General features: G+C 33.9%; 1 long non-coding RNA gene across 1 annotated transcript; it reads right to left on the reverse strand.

The window, feature by feature from the left end:
* Positions 1 to 11,800: 11,800 nt before the first annotated feature.
* On the reverse strand, positions 11,801 to 14,715 carry LOC127838351 (uncharacterized). The gene is made up of 2 exons (XR_008029779.1): positions 13,445 to 14,715; positions 11,801 to 12,871 (listed from the first exon to the last, which is right to left on the reverse strand). It is a non-coding gene; the product is annotated as an uncharacterized LOC127838351 (long non-coding RNA).
* Between the last annotated feature and the right edge of the window lie 3,292 nt (positions 14,716 to 18,007).

Raw genomic sequence — 18,007 nt, forward strand, 5'->3', positions numbered from 1 at the left:
GGCTGTATACGATGCGCGTTGAACTAGCTTTTTACCGAAACTTTGATATTAAGAGCACTATTAACGTACATTTGTGTTGTATTTTGACCAATTATCCAAGTGATTTACTTTTCCACTATTATTAATCACCCTATCATCCAATTTTTAAGATGAAATTACGGTGTTTACAAAACCAACCAAACCGAAAGTGAAACTAGATGCATTACGTTTCGCGATGTAAACATTAAATATTTGTTCAGTTTGAGGAAGCGAATCGATAATAGACGGTGGAATATGTATGCGATACAGACTATCATTGCCGATTGTAGTACTGGCTAAAAAATACCTTTTATGACAGGTCATGTATAGAACGTTAATCAAAATAGTGACCATAAATCACTACAAATGTCTGGGTTGATCATTAATATAATTAATGCACGTTTCTGATCTAATTGCCTGTATCTAGTTTTAATTACCATGATATTGATAAAATTAAAACGTTTTTTTTTCATAAATTAACATTACATTTTTTATTTTTATCATTTAGGTAATATATAATTGTATCATTATCATCATTAAATATTCTGAAAATAATCTAAATTATCATGATTACTTTAAAGTAGAATTTTTAAATTTTTGTCATTATTTTTAATGAATTTCCACATTTGCTTGATTCAAAATAAAATGTATTAATAAGGGTTTCAGTTTTTATTTTTTATCGAATTTTTAGTTCGATTAAATTTAAAGTACTAACTACATACATGTATGTGAAATGCTCTTAAGTTCGTTTCCTGGGCCTAGAACCAGTACTTGGGTGTCTCTTGGAGATTTCTTAAGAATGCTCCCACACTGGGGATCAAACCAGTGACCTCCAGATCATTAGGTGTACACCACATCCATTACACATCAGCGACCTTTAATTAGTAAATTTCTTAAGTATTGCAGCATTATATAATATAATGTTGCTACATATTTTTGGAAAATGATTAATATGCAGTACTAAATAAATCTAAATGCATACAATTTTAATTGTGTATATTGTGTGATTATTAGTTACAAATTCACTTTTTACAGGTATACTGGATTATGAAAGACTGATAAACATAAAATTGACAACTCATCTCCCCAACGATACTTTGTGTGGCTCATTCTCAGAACAAACCCATAGTCAGTGAGAAAACTACAGTGTAAAAAGACCACTTGATTGTGACAATTATGGCTAACCAAGCAAATGTTATCATTTAAAATAAAGAAAACTTCCAGTTCAATATACATTTTATACCAATTATGACATTGACAAACACAGAAAATAATTATAAGGTTGATTTTCCCAAAATTGACTGTTACAATTGGATACTGTTTTAAGCTTCACTCTACTTTGTCTGAAAATAAAAGTCCTAAATGATGTAATAGAAACATACATATTTAATTTTTAGTTTTACAAGGATATGTATATATATACATATATTATAATAACTTTTTATCGATGGTCAATCAATTTAAGTTTAACTAATATATACATACACATTTTATACATGTGTATGCTTTGATTTTTTCTTTTGAAGCCAAATTAATATCCCATTAGATAGATAGATAATATCACAGCAGTCTTCCTAGTTTGTCTGCAAGTACTGCAGAAATCATGGATTATTATTTTACTGAGTCAGCCTTAATCTTTATATTATAATTGTTAAAACAGAATAAGATGTGCATTATACAATTGAGGATGCATCAAGATTAAAAAATGGTACATGTATAAAATAATAAAGAATAAATAACAATAAAAAAATGAGCATTTTTTCAGTATTGTGTGAAAGGATTTGAAGTAATTATGTGTTTTTTTAATTATGATTTATGTGAATTTGAATAAGTATATAAAATTTAGTGATTTTCTCAGAAAAAACTGTTAATTACATACTTAAGTATTAAGAATGTATTATTGTAATATTCATTCGAATTGTTTAGTACAAAAAGCACTTTTCCCTGGCATTTGTATTTATAGTAATTGCATATTTTATAATTCTGACAGCATATATAAACTGTGTTCATGCAAGCATGAACACGGTTTCATTTTTTGAGTATTTAAACAAGAGGGCCATGATGGCCCTGTATCGCTCCACTGCTGAAAAAAGGCTGCAACAAATTTCTCTGCATGTGCAAATACTTAAATATAGGCCCTATTTAAGCACATGTACACTTTTGTGACCTTCTGGGCTGGGTCAAATTTAACGCAAGGGGCATAATTTGAGCAAACTTTGTAGAGGACTACTATATCTCACTACATACAAAATGTGGTAGCCCTAGGTCCTAGAGATAAGGACAAGAATATTTTTAAAGTTTTCACAAAATAAGCAAGATATAAGCGTATATAATGTTCAATTTTGTGACATGCGGGCCAGGGTCAAATTTGACCCCAGGGGCATAATTTGAACAAACTTGGTAGAGGACTATAAGATGTTTCTGCATACCAAATTTGGTAGCCATAGTCCAAATGGTTTTTGACAAGAAGATTTTTAAAGATTTCACAAAATAGGCGCTTTAAAAGCGTTAATTCAATTTTGTGACCCCCTGGGGCAGGGTCAAAGTTGACCCCAGAGGCATTATTTGAAGAAATTTGGTAGAGGTTTATTAGATGTCACTACATACCAAATTTGGTAGACCTAGGCCCAATGGTTATGGACAATAAGATTTTTAAAGTTTTCACAAAATAGGCCCCATATAAGCGTATGTTCAGTTTTGTGACCCCGGGCAGGGTCAAATTTGACCCAAGGGGCATAATTTGAACAAACTTGGTAGAGAACTATAACATGTCACTACATACCAAATTTTGTAGCCCTTTGCCTTATGGTTAAGGACAAGAAGAGTTTTAAAATTTTCACAAAATAGGCACTATATAAGCATATAATTGATTTTGTGACATGCGGGGCAGGGTCAAATTTGACCCTTGGGGCATAATTTGAACAAATTAAGTAGAGGACTATACAATGTCACTACATACCAAATTGTGTAGCCCAATGCCTAATGGTTATGGACAAGATATTTTTTAAGTAATCACAAAATAGGCATTATATAAGCATATGTTCAATTTTTTATGACCCCCGGGGCAGGGTCAAATTTGACCCTAGGGATTAAATTTGAACAAATTTGGTAGAGGACTATTAGATGTCACTATATACCAAATTTGATAGCCCTAGGTCGGATTGTTATGGACAAGAAATTTTTTGAAGTTTTCACAAAATAGGCATTTTATAAGCATATGTTCAATTTTGTGACCCTCGGGGGAGGTTCAAACTTGACCCCAGGGGCATAATTTGAACAAACTTGGTAAAGGACTATAAGATGCCACCACATACCAAATTTGGTAGCCCTAGGCCCAATGGTTATGGACGAGAAGATTTGTAAAGTTTTCACAAAATATACCCTATATAAGCATATGTTCAATTTTGTGACCCCCGGGCAGGGTCAAATTTGACCCCAGGGGTATAATTTGAACAAATTTGGTAGAGGACTATTAGATGTCTCTACATACCAAATTTGATAGCCCTAGGCCCAATGGTTATGGACGGGAGATTTTGAAAGTTTTCACAAAATAGGCCTTATTTAAGCAAATTTTCAATTGTGTGACCCCCAGGGCAGTCAAATTTGACCCCATGGGCATAATTTGAACAAATTTGAAAGAGGTTCACCCCAGGAACATTCCTAAGAAATTTCATTAGAATTTGACCAGTAGTTTAGGAGAAGATGTTTAAAGGAAAAGTTTATGCATGAATGCACGATGGACACAGGACCTTTGGCCAGTGGAGCTAAAAATCAAATTAAACATTTAGTTTTGATGTAAAATCAGTTTTTATATGCAATTGTCTATTTTTCTTATAAATTAAAACAGCATATTATTCATTATTGTAAAGATTATTCCAAGCTTGATGTCATATTTCAACTTTGCATAGTGTAGTTAATTGAACATTGTATTGAACAGTACGGGCAGCTATATTTTTTAATTTATGTATGTTGTATTATACATAATGCATTATTTCTACCACAAGTTGACCATATAAGGCCTACTGCTACTAAATAGGCACTGGTATGAATTTGACACTGTTTTTGATGCTCATACAAAACTTTAATTATTACTACACTTTAGTATATTAATTTCCGGGTAAAGTGTATTTGGGATGATAAAAAATACACTTGAAGAGTATTAATGCTGGAAAAATGCAGAAAAAATACATTTGTTTCTGTTAGAAGTGTGTCTTGTCTGCATTTTTAAGTGTATTAAATGCACATCAAATGCAGATAAATACAATGCGAATACTGTTACATGTATTGTAATGGACATAAAATGCACTTGTTCTTGTAAATAAATGCTTTAGTGAATTGAAATAACCTTTTATAACGTTTTAACAATTAATAATACCTTTTATATAAATTTTCTTTTGAAATGTGACACTTAAATGATTTTTGCACCACTAGTAAGAGATATAATTTGTGCTCATAATGCTTTATCATTACACTATATAATATCATTTGTTGTATGAAAATTACCCGTAAAATTCATGTGAAAGCTCAAGAGATCAATAGCAGCGTGCTATACCCTGCTCCTTTTTACATGACTTGATGGTATTTAGTCCCCAATTCTACATGGCTAAGGGAAAATTAATGTGCAGATTTGACAAATAAGTCTTAACTGGGATCCAATAGGCAGACTTTCATATTACTTGTATTTAATTTAAATCATGATCTGAATTGCTCTTTGGCAAATCTTTGTTGGTCACAGTATTCAACTGAATTTTGTTCACTTTGTAGTGATTATATTTTCTATATTTATCAGACAACATCTTTCTTCAAAAGTTTAACATGATTGCTTGGTTAATTTAGAAACAAGATCAATGCATCATAACATAAAATGAAAAAATGTGTAATAGTAAAAATGGCAGCAAAAAAGCACTAGATTATCTGCCTTAAATCTGAGACGATATGTTGATGTATTGGAATTTCTCATAAATAATGTGTTCCAAGTGTATTTGTATAGTCGCATGCATGAGTGGTGTCAATGTCACAATACCAATAAAAGCCTATAATTTACTAATTAACAATTAACAATTTGAAGTTTGATGTGTGTTTTTTTCAAGATCTGTTATATATAATTATATATACATGTATATATATATATATATATATATATATATATATATATATATATATATATATATATATATATATATATATATATATATATATATATATATATATATGTGTATATATATATATATATATATCTATATATATATATATATATATATATATATATTGTTGAAAAGTTAACATGCAATAAGTTTACTGTAATTAAGTGACAAATAGTTTTACTGATTTGGTTGGATGCATATATGCAGATATATCATGGTTTGTGCAGAGGGCAGTAGCAAAAACAAGAGCTGTCTCCGTAGGATGACATACGCCCCCGATAAACGCTTTAATAGAAGTTATGAGCATTTTTCAAAACCTAAATGCCGACCCTAAGTTCAAGGTCAAAGGGGTCAAAATTTGTGTGTGTATGGGAAGGCCTTGTCCATATACACATGCATACCAAATATGAATGTTCAGTGATATTTTTTTGCTTTAATTTGTTACAGCCTGTGCCTTTTGAATTGGGAAAATTAGCGCGATAAACCGTGAAATTGGGAAAAATAGCGCGATAAACCATAAAATTGGGAAAAATGAAGCATTATAAATAGGATTATAAGTAACAGAAGTGATATTGTTTTTAAGTGCATGTTCAGGGAGGTTTCTAGAAAAGGAGTCTGGTCAAATTGTTTTTTTTTAATCAATAAAAGTGGCAAGTTTGGGAATGATTTATGGACAAAAATGACTAAATTCAAGTTATATATTTCGTAAGATGTTTAAAAAATAATGTTGAGACCTAGATTTAAGAAATCATAATTAAGTTATATGAGACTTCTTTCAAAAAAAAAAAAATTTTTTTTTTTTTTTTTTGGAAGTTGGGCTTTTTGGGGGAAATTTTGGTCAGAATTTTGGGAAAAAACGTGTATTTTTGCGATTGGGAAGCAGCCGAAATTCGGCTGTAAATTTGAGCAAAAAAAATCACTGATGTTACATCTGAAACGACATAGAAGTTATGAGCATTTTTTCGAAACCTAAATGCAAAGTGTGACGGATAGACAGACGGACAGTGCGATCACTATATGCCCTCCTTTGGGGGCATAAAAATGTGTTTCACATTGTTTTGGTAAACTAGTAATGTAGTTAAAAGAACAGAATCATCAATTATAAAGTTATTGATTATAAAGTTATGCTGGCATATTTGATGCATTCATCTAGCTATAAGAATGTCCCTGTTTTATCCCCACTGGCACCGAGTGAGGGTTCTCAAAATCTTTAAACAATATGAATAACTACATATAGAGTCGAGAGCCTTGTTGATATGGGGGCTAAACACCTGAAATCAAAGCGACCCATGTTAAAGGCCGAGGCCAAATAAATAAACCAGAGGCCGCATGAGCCTGCTATACTCTGAACAAGTATTGTTTCTTCTTAGAAAACTGGCTTAAGTGTCTTACTAAGCTTTAGACTTTGAGTTTCAGTGCAATCAATTTAAAATAAATTGGTCAAATTAAATAATAATTTGTAAAATATAGACATTCTGCACAAATTCAATTATTTACTTTACCTGTGTGCATGAATCATTTCAGTCTTGATGGTTAGTGAACTATGTCAAAAGCACCATATCTTTGAAACACTTGTATTTTGAAAAGTGCAATGTTCCACAGAAATGATGCTGATGATAATTCTACACGATGATGAATTATTAGATATATTTCTAAATTCCATTTCCACCAACAATGCGGTTATTCCACTACCAGTTCACATGCTTCATACACAGTTGAAAATAACACTATTTCACTCAACAACCGTGACACATGTACTCAATTTTTCAACTTTTCGCAATTAATATTGTCTCCTACTGTTATTGTTGTTGTTGTACTTTTGAAAGTAGTTCGAAAGATGGCGACCATTAACCCAGAGATTGATTTATGAAATAAATCGTCTGCTGATCCAGAGTGGGTTTTAAAGACGTAAAATTAAAATTTGGCGCCATCTGTCAGATAATAATAAACACTACGAAAACTAGTAGAAAAGCAATAAAACTTATTGTTATGTATACATTTATTTTTCTCTTTTAAAATAAATAAATGTGAAGTCGTCAGCAGAAATGCTTTCAAATGAGGTCGCCGTTTTATGACGCTAAACGTGTTTTTGTGTGACGTTAAATAACTGCACATGATTAAATGAAATTCATTCAGGTGAACTGAAACATATATAACTTGTGATCTTGGTAACTAGTTCAGACGAAAAGGCACTGACCCCTCGCGAAGTTATCGCTTATAATGTAAACAACGTTTTTAAAGTGTGTTGAGTGTAACCATTGCTTTGTTGTTGAAATTGAAATACCCATTGGGGTGAAACTAGCGTAGAGTAACAATACGATGTTGAAATTTACTGTCAAAGTTGGATAGATTTACGCTGATTTACAATGGAACAAACTGCTATTGATTGACATGGAGGATTTCTAAATTAAGGAGTTGATATTCCGCACCAGGTGAGATGACGAATCTACACGACACCATAATAAACATCGTCTTTGTTAAAGGGACTTGTTCACAGAGTTTGGCATGTTTTGAAGGTAGTCATTAAATTGATTAAATGCTTTTAATTGATAAATGTAAACATCGGAACTAAATAATTCCAGTCCAGTATAAACCAATGATAAAATTAAGGAAAGAAAAAAATGTAATCCACACCGGGGCTTGAACCACTGACACCTGGAGTGAAAGTCTAGCACAAACCACTTGGCTGTCCGTACTGATATAGTACGCTCAGGTGTACTATTTATACTTTATGTAAGCAATCTTTGTAATGTCAAAAATTATAGCTCCAATATAAAAACAAGAATAAAAGTAGAAAAAGAAAACATTGAGAAAAAAAAGTTTACCACACCGGGGCTCGAACCACTGACCCATGTAGTAAAAGCCAAGCGCCGATACCGCTCAGCAAGCCGTCTTTACATGTGGGTTTGTGTAATTCAGAGTTCATGTTGGGGTCGTCATTGAGTCTTTACAACTACATTATGTGCGGGCCTGACAAACCGTCTTTACATGGGTTGCCATTTATTTTATACTTTGTAAAACCATCCGCGTGTTGTTACAAAATATAACGATGACACAAGAAATAAAAAAATTAAAATCGTTGCGCTTATGAGAAGCTTTATAATTTTATCAATTTCTAACGACGATTTTTAGTAAACGAAAGGGTAATTAAAATCGTTGCGCGTATGAGAAAATTATCACCGAAAATCAAAAAAGTTTGTTTCCGCTTAGATATCAAATAATAACTAAAAATATATTATTGTTGTTCATTTGAAACATGATTTTGAAGCCTTTATAAATATGGTAAAAAGATGTTTAGTTGTGATATCATAATTTGGATCTAACAACTGAATAAAATCTGCAGAAAACTTTTTCCATACATTTTCTATACAGAACAGTCACTGTGGCGTAGTGGATATGGTGTCCGCCTATCGACCGGGAGGTCATGGGTTCCATCCCCACGGTGGGAGCGTTCTTTAGATCGCCTCCAAAGACACCATGATTGTACTAGTTCTACCCAGGTAACAGGAAACAGACTTAAGAGATGTCCACAGTCGAGTAAAAGCCAGATAATGTTTTGGTATCTTCTATGTATCCAGATCCAAACATTTAATACTTCCCAAACAATACAATTCTGTAAATGAAATTATAAAAAAATTACCTTATTTACAAAGGGAAAACCTTTGTTCTGCTTCTCCTGTATTGGACATTCCATTTACAATAATTCAGTGACGAATTGAACAGAATCAAAGATAACCTTCCAATAAATTCAATCCTAGAAGGAAACTCTTTGATTTTGTTACACTCTGTAAAGTCATTAGTGCCAAAAGAGGTTGATAAACATGCCAGTGTATTGCATCATCCATGACCATGTATTCCAATTTCCAGTTTGCTTCATACATTCCAGTTTGACATAGATCTAACTAAACTTTCATATACAATTTACTTCTGTAACAATCCTCTCTTTTTATTTATTTACACAATGCTTATCCCGTAATACAAAGCATGGCCACAGGTAATTTAAAACAAAAATCCATTCAACTTTGTTTACATTTGACATTGTTTTTTCGTCGCGATTTCGCAAACAAGGGAAACAACTGTGCTCTCTATAGTGTACTTCATAAAGATAAATGTACCACAATTTACCGATTTTGTCGTTTTCAAGAGAAAAGTCACGCTTCTTTTGTCGAAAATGCGCTTAAAATCGTATGTTTTTTTTTTTGGAAAATTTGTTAAGACGTGAAATAGCTTAGGCGGCCATATTTGCGAACGCTACGACAGCCTAGACCATGCGTAACTTTAACGTTGGAACTTACGAATTCGTAGCAGGTGGTTGCGTAAGTATTTTTTTGTGTAACGCTCGGATTTTCTTACGAACTTCGTAAGTATACTTACGTAAGAAACCGTGTGTACGAACGTTTATGAAACGGGGCCTATATTGATTTACACGCTTGACAAATACGTTCTTCATCAATCAGTGAAACTCAAGTCGGCCAAAAAATGGTATTATGATACCTGTTGTTTTTCCCAGCCCGTTTTACCATTCTACCCGGACAATATGTTTAGGCATACGATGTCGTCACTACACAAAATAGTGTACTGCACGGAATCATCATAAAGAAATACCGACATTTTGAGAAAATATGTGTGTACGAGTGTTTATAGTAAAAGAAATATTACGTAAATCGATTGTTCCGAGATTCTGTATCAGCTTCGTGGCTTGCGCAAGTCCGCATCTTCTCGTGTGATACGTCACTGTACAAGCAACTCGACTGATACATATAAATGGAACAATCGACTGTATAGTATCAGTATATACTGATAAGTTAAAACAATCATTTTTTTTAGATCCTCAGCACTAAAATATCAGTAACAACTTCCCCTGCGTCGTCGTGGGTGTTGTCTTTTTTCTTCCTGTCTTTTTGTTTCTTTCTAAGTTCGTAAACATATATTGTTAATTAATGAATGTGTTTTTTCTTTGCATTTTTAAAGAACTATTTTAGGCCGACAGTCATTGTGATTTTTTGGCAAAATGTTACAAGCTTTTAGAAAAACAAAACTAGGTTTTGTGTTGATTTCTGTATATCCGTAAGGATATTGTAACATACAAATATTATTTAGCGATAATCATTGAGCTCAAACAAGTGAAAATAAACAAACTTAAATTTTACTTCGTTTTTAAATGAGTCGTCCAAAAAAATGGACTTTAGGAGATACCAACATTTGACCAACAGCAATAGTCAATCGGGAACATGCATTGTGCATCCGCATGTAATATAATATTACGAAAGTGCTTATTATGAGTACATTGTTACGCACATGCAAATGTTATGTAGACGTGGACGAATTTAACAGTAACGTAGCACACTTTTATTTTCTCTACTTTGTGTTAAAATGATACTTGTGATAACTGTATAACTATGTTGCTAATACGCCATTATTTTAAGCTTTCATAGTGGCACATATAATTTTTAGCATTGAATTGATTTAAAAGGTATTTCAATATAAACCTCAATGCAATTTATTAAATGAATAAAATAAATGAATACTTATAAGCGGAACTTAAATTTAATTTTCTACCCAATTGTACCTAATACAATATGGCTACTTCAGATACACACAATAGAGAATTCATGACCAATATGTTAGCAATTTGAGATTATTATATCGTAACTTTAGGTACAACATATACATTTACATGAATCAAATAGAACTAGACACGGTTATATCAATATTGATCTTCCTAAAGACGCAATAGGCTCTATGGATTAATGGTTACGACTAGTTATTTCAAAAGCACATGTTTTGTTTACCTGAGGACAACAGTCAATATATTTTGCATTATGTATTGACTTTTAAAATGCCAAAACGAACTCGCAGATGGCATACTATGGAACGCCTCGTCTGTGTCCTGTTGACTATTGATAAATCGGCGTTGTCATTGAACTAATGTGTGTTTAAATCATATGATATGTGCGTATAAAAGTACGCTGTGTGTTTGTGATGGCATGATGTGTGTTTGTGACGGTCTGCTGTGTGTTTTAAGGATATGCTGTATGTTTGCTATTGTCTGCTGTGTGTTTGTCATGGAATGATGTGTGCTTGTCAATGTATGCTGTGTGTTTGTCGTGCTGTGTGCTTGTGATGGCTGCGTGTTACATTGAAATGATGTGGGTTTAAATCATGAGATATGTGCTTTTAAAAGTATTTTGTGTGGTTGTAATGATTTTCTGTGTGTTTGTGATGGTATGCTGTGTGTTTGTGATAAACATGCGCATGTCACCGTGCTATGCTTATAAAATCAGATAACACAACTCTCTTTTTTACATATTTCAAGAATAAATCAATTCATCTAAATCATCGACAGAATAAGGAAGTTTTTGAATTAAAATCATTTTAAAGATCTTTGAAAAATGTTTTTACATCCGTTTACAACATGTGTTACCTTAATTCCATCAAAATTTTATGAGTGTGAATTATTTTGATAAATGTTTAGCCAGTGCAATATGGCATGATTACAATTTCCATCATTGATAAATATTGTATAAATATTAGAATGTACCTGTCATATATAAATGTAATTCCAAAACTGTGATATGGAAATAATATGGTTTCTTCCAAATAAGGAACAATTTAAATGAAACAATTGGTGGAGTCTGTACACAGAAGGTATATTTTAATAACATTCCTTTAAATAGCTTCGCATTATAGCAGCGGATAAAGAGCATTTACATGCAAAGTAAAATTATCTAATCTTAAATACCTAAATCATGACAAAAGAGATGGTAACGTTCATTTAAAGCATTCTGCATGATCACCTTTTATTCTAGTTTGAATTCTTAATTAAAATTACATGTTCCACAAATAAAAGAACGACTTTTGGTTAAAATAAGATCTAAAAGTGTTGGTTTAGCATTTTTTGTAAAATAAGTAGGGTTCTTTATAATATTTGTGAGATCAAAAATATCACATGAGTTGAAAATTTCTCGGCCTGTAACATATCAAAATTTAAATCACCTATTACCATACAATTATCAGTTTTAGACAGTATTTTATCAATAGTCATATTAAAATCGTTTGAAATGTTGTATCAGATCAAGACGGTGGTTTATATGCTCCATATATTATCCATTTCGACCCATTTAAATTTACTACTACAGAAATTGATTCAATGTCTTTAATTTCCATATCACATCCCCAGCAATATCTGACCGCAAGTAGGCCATTACTCCTCCACCACTGGCTGTCCTGTCCGCTCTCCACAAGTGATAGTTATCCACCGCAAACTGTGCATTTGGAAAGGAATCATCTATCTTGGTCTCTGATAAAAACAAAAGGTCAACAATATTTTTTTGTTAATAGTTCTTTGATGTATTTAAACTTATTTCGAACACTGTTAATGTTTAGAGATGCACAAAGAAAACGATTTGGCTGTTTTTTACGTAGCTGAACGAGAGTGTCAAATATACTGGGAGTATCCGTTGTTGAAAGGTTCGAGTCATCAAGTAGTTCTGAGTGGAATGAATCTTCAAAATAAGAATTTGAAAAATGAAAGTGCGAACAAGAGTGGCAGGTCCGCGCATCGTCAGATTTACCAAGCTTTATATAGTCTTTTGGGCTGATCCCTTCACATGAGATATGGTTCCATGTATAGCACGCATCACAGTAGATAGCTCTACCATTCCACGGTATTGGCCTGTGGCATGACCCACAAGGGTCTCTCCCAGGACCTGGATTCAGTAACGTTCATTTAAAGCATTCTGCATGACCAGCTTTTATTCTAGTTTGAATTCTTATCCGCAGAGCCGAATTTCTTATCTTACTAAAACAAGTTCATATTTTTGTGTGGGAATAAATAACTGAAAACAAGAGTAAATACACAAAACATACCTTAAACAGACAACAATTATGTGAATAAGATGATCATTTATGATAAAACCATAGATGCTGACCCGTCTTAGTGTAAAATCAAGTGTGTACCTATTAAAAGCTATTTTGCTGAATTTCCATTATTGAATTATACACCTCAATGTGATCTACCTTGCAAAAAAGGATTGTAGAAATCACCTTACATTGATCTCCCCTCCCTTACAACTCACTCTAGTCTCCGCAAAAGTGTAGTACTGAAACAAAACACCTAACACCGATCAACTCTGCACTCTAATATTATATTAAACCCCTCACAGTGAAACCCCTTGTTGGGTAGTATTTAAACTTTCACCTCACAGTGGTCGACACCTCAGTGTAGAATTGAAACACACACATAACTTTATTCTACGGAATAATAATGATAAAATACTCACAGTGATCTTCGTTTCTGAAACACGCACCTCGACGTGATGCACCTAGCCGTGTAGATTTAAATCAAACATCGTATAGTGATCTTCCCTGCAGTTTAGCATTCAACCAAACGCCTCATAATGATCTCCCTTTTCAAGTGGTATATTGAACAAAAACATCACAGTGAGTCCCCTCCAGTCTTGTATAAACATCCCATAGTGATCGCCCCTTCAGTCTAGTTAAAAACACCTCACACTGATCTCTCAATACAGTCTATTAGTCGAGCAAACACCTCACAGTGTTCTCACTGTGATCACGGAGAGAACTGTGGTATTTTGAATAAAACAAATGTATGGCTCATATCATGTCTATACCGTAGCAAGGTGAAAGTTACTGCCATTGCATGGGAGCACACTATTTGTCTAGACAAGTTGTCTGTGTTTGAACGCTATATGATCAAGACTTGTAATCATTGAGCATAATAGCGAGCAGTGGAGTTATCTATTTATTTAATGTTAACAAGTGAATAAAGAAACCAAATAATTAACATTGAGATACATCCTTATATATTCTATTTATCACACTTTTCTTTCATTAATGCTTTATTTTATGAAGATGTTTGTGGCAGCAAACAACTAAATTATCAATAAAATAGACAAGGAACATGATTGCACTACATGTAATTACATTCCTTCTTTTGGTCTGTGTATGTAGTTTACAAAGTAACGCGTATCTGCTCGCCAGGCTAGTCGATTGTTTGAACATGATAAGCAGACCACTTGAGTGTTAACTGGGACAGGACGTTTTCAAGACGCATCTAAATTAATCTGTTTTAAAGTTTTAAGTTTCGAATACTTCTATAGTTATTTTATGCTTAACCGTTGATGAGTACAAAGACGTTAACAAATAGTCCGTATGATGATAGATGTTGATCATACTTGAAACGCTCAGCATGTTGTCATATTTTGAGTCTCACATGGGGCTAGTTTTGACAGTCCGATTGCCTACCCAGCAGCTAACTGAATCGAGGGGTACTGATTGCCTGCTTGCGAAGCGCCCAACATTACGGATAGCAGGGACAATATACACTTTGACCCCCACCCCCCAAAAAATGCTACAAAAGGTATGCAAACTGATCCCGGTAGAGTAAGATGTACTTTATAACATATCAAAAGTTTACCAAAATCGAATTTCCGGAAAGTAGTTTTTCCAAGATGGCCACCAAGATGGACGCCAAAATGGCCGCCAAAACCTATCTATGATCATAACTATGTAAGTAGCCACTCAAGTTTGATGATTTTAGTGTATATACCTATATTTTAGGGAGCAAAGAACACATTAAGATCATCAGACATAGTGTTAGTTAATTAAATAACACAGACATTCATTAGTGCGTCCAAAATGGTCACCGACACGATAAGAAGGGCAACAAGTCCATAGCTTTTTACTTAAACATTATGATTGTTATGTCAAACACCACAGTTTCGGAGACAAGGGACACTTTGATTGGATTGTTGATATCACTATGATGTTAAATAATCATGAATTCCAAGTTATGACATTCCGCTGTCCACTATCACCTGAGATGCAATCACCTTTGTCTATAGCATTTTTCTCAGAGCATTAAATTGTCGGTGTCGTCCTACTCATCCTTAGTACCGACTTACGAATTGTTTGAATTATCATTGTTTTCAGATTAACAAGGGAAACAAACAGCAGTGCAGGGGAGTCCAGGGCGTCTGCAGCTGCATTGATATGATTTATATCCTCCAAAACAGTTACAATGGATGATTTTCAATAGTTCTTCAGGTGCAGCATTGTTTTGAATCATGATTGGAATTAACTGGTCGTTGTCCAGTTTCCATCCCCATTCTGTCGGTTTCATATAATGTGTCATCCCAATCCATACCATGATTTGACTATGTACGTGTTGGCTAGGGAAAACTGTTGCGTGCAATGTTGGTGGAAGTCGCTCAGGAGTGACGAATGTTTAGGCAGTAGCGACTTTTTATGTGAACATGGTATGGCGCAGTGATTCTAAGGAATCATTGGGCTTGCCACCAAACAGATAAAACATCAAGCAGTTGCGAGGATTTGATATTTTCTCTTGAGACTTCTTTGGAAGGAGGAAGGAACAAGCACGTGGCTTCTTGATATGGTTAGGTTTTATTACTTTCCGAAAGACTGACTTTTTCCGATGCTGAAAATCATTGAAGTTGAATCACAGCCGGAGTAAGCCTAGGATAGGAATCGGGAATAAGGATGTTTATTAGACAGGTGTCTTATAAGTCTGGCTGACCCTTTATATGGAGAGGTAAAAACAACAAATCTTTACTTAGTTCACTTATTCATAAACATGCATGATAAATCATATTTTACCATTACGGTATAACTGGCGAAAGGATATAAGACATATAGTGGACTGGTGCTTAATGAAGTCATAATGAGGGCAAGCACGTGTGATCACTTTCACACTACAAATTGTGCGTATACATCATTGTTTATGATTGTATTCGTCTCACGTTAATGTTATTAAAATAAATTACCACTTCATATCTCACTCTATGACTACGAGTATTATAAATCACAAAATTATCCCTACTTCATATGTTGACCTATAAGAATGCCCTCTGCATATGATCGTTCTAGTTTGCTTGCGTACAATAAAGAATGAACTCGCAATGTAGGCTCGAAATTTAGGCTCAACACGTTCGTAATTGTGATGCATGGATTGATCGTTACAATGCACCAAATACTGGCAATAAATTTCAATGTTGACAATGCATGAATGGACAAACAAACAGGGACATCACCGTGTAAAAAGAAAACAACGGCGAACGATATTCATTTATATGGAAATTATGTTTTCCTGACATTATTGTACATGTACGTACGCTTACAATTTAGTATAATGAAGAAATTCTTTTTAAAAAGTCGTTATTTAATGTTCCCCCTATCTGAATTTAAACGGCGGTCCTTCTTAAGTTTCATGTGATTGTGTAAGTTTTAATCGCTTTTGTTACATATGTGTCAGTTCATTTGTTTGTTCTCGATTGCGTATCATCTGTTAATATGTCCACAGGATAACTTGTTGTATGCATAAATGTAATCTTTTGCGTGCAATGTCATGGTTAATGTGTTCAGCTTGTGATATATCGAGGTCATATTTTGTAATCGTGGCGTTATGTTCCAATTGATAGGGTTCGTAGTAAAGTTTAAGTTGCGGTTTATAGTCTGCTTCGATATACATCTTCAGCCGACTTCGACATTAACCCCCCCCCCCCCCCCCCCCCCCGATCACTGGGATTTAAGTCGTCCGTTTACATATGGCGCACCAGGCAGCCACGGCACATTCACTTATTTTCCTCACATGTACCCATTTATACACCTGGGTGGAGAGGAGCACGCGTGGGATTAATTTTTGCTCAGAAAAATCCAGTGCCCCGAGTGGGATTCGAACCAGGTACCTCTCGATCTCTAGACAAGCATCCCACCACTAGACCACTGTCCCCACAACTCTGTACAACTCTTGCCTTTACACAAAAGATGTGCAAATTGTGAAAACTAGCGTGATCACAACTAGTGAAACAGTCATCGACAATCGACATGCATTTTTCTTTACTGTTTGTGTTTGTTTGCTGCTGCTTTACTTATTGTGGAATTTCAGCGACAAACTATTATAATAACATTAATTTAATGTAATAATTAATAAAGAAGTGTATGTTATCATAGGCAATGAATTAAAGAAAAGTTTATTGAGACAGATTCTTACTTCAATCATAGTGCTGGAATACGCGTTAAAAGTTATAGAATACTCATTAGCATAAAAATACGAAGACAAGTTATTACTGGTGTGATCACATTTAATATGGTAACTAGAAAGGACGACAGTATACAATTTAACCGCCCATGCACAAAAAGATCGCCTCCCTTGCAATACATGATATAATACGTTATGTCGCAAAAAACGAACACACTTTAAAAAGTCTCGAATAATATTGGTTCTTATGATGCCACGTCTTTAACTGTGTTGTTTTCGCAAGTTTTTGAAATATTTTACACGGAACGGCATGCTATGTTTATTAACAGGAAGACTGGCGGAGGCTTATGTTGAGTTGCTCGATTCTACCCACTGCACCAGCGGATACTACTGCTGCAGAGACTATGACCCGATATATTATATTCGCTACAAATGTTGTGCTTACGCGACATCCGCCCCAGAATACTCGTAAGTTTTGAGCTTAAATGTTCACTTAAAATGCCGTATTGAAACCAAATACATTACACTAGTATTTACATCAACATGATTCTCATTCAAAATCAAAGTATTGAATAGCAAAATTAATAAACAACGAAACATACATTTCCATGCGTAATTTTAAAATCTCTATCTGCCGTCTATCGTGTTTTTTTTAATTGATGACAGACGGTCGTCTGTTCAACACAAATATACAATTATCTATTCAGGAGTACTGGGGGCATAGCAGGCGGTGTCGTCGGTACGATCACATTTATCATCTTTATCGTATGCATCGGCGTGTGCTGTCGTCGCCGTCGTCTTCGTGCGGTAATTGTGCGGGAGGCCG

Source organism: Dreissena polymorpha, chromosome 7, assembly GCF_020536995.1.
Source record: "Dreissena polymorpha isolate Duluth1 chromosome 7, UMN_Dpol_1.0, whole genome shotgun sequence".
Classification (NCBI taxonomy): Eukaryota; Metazoa; Mollusca; class Bivalvia; order Myida; family Dreissenidae; genus Dreissena; species Dreissena polymorpha.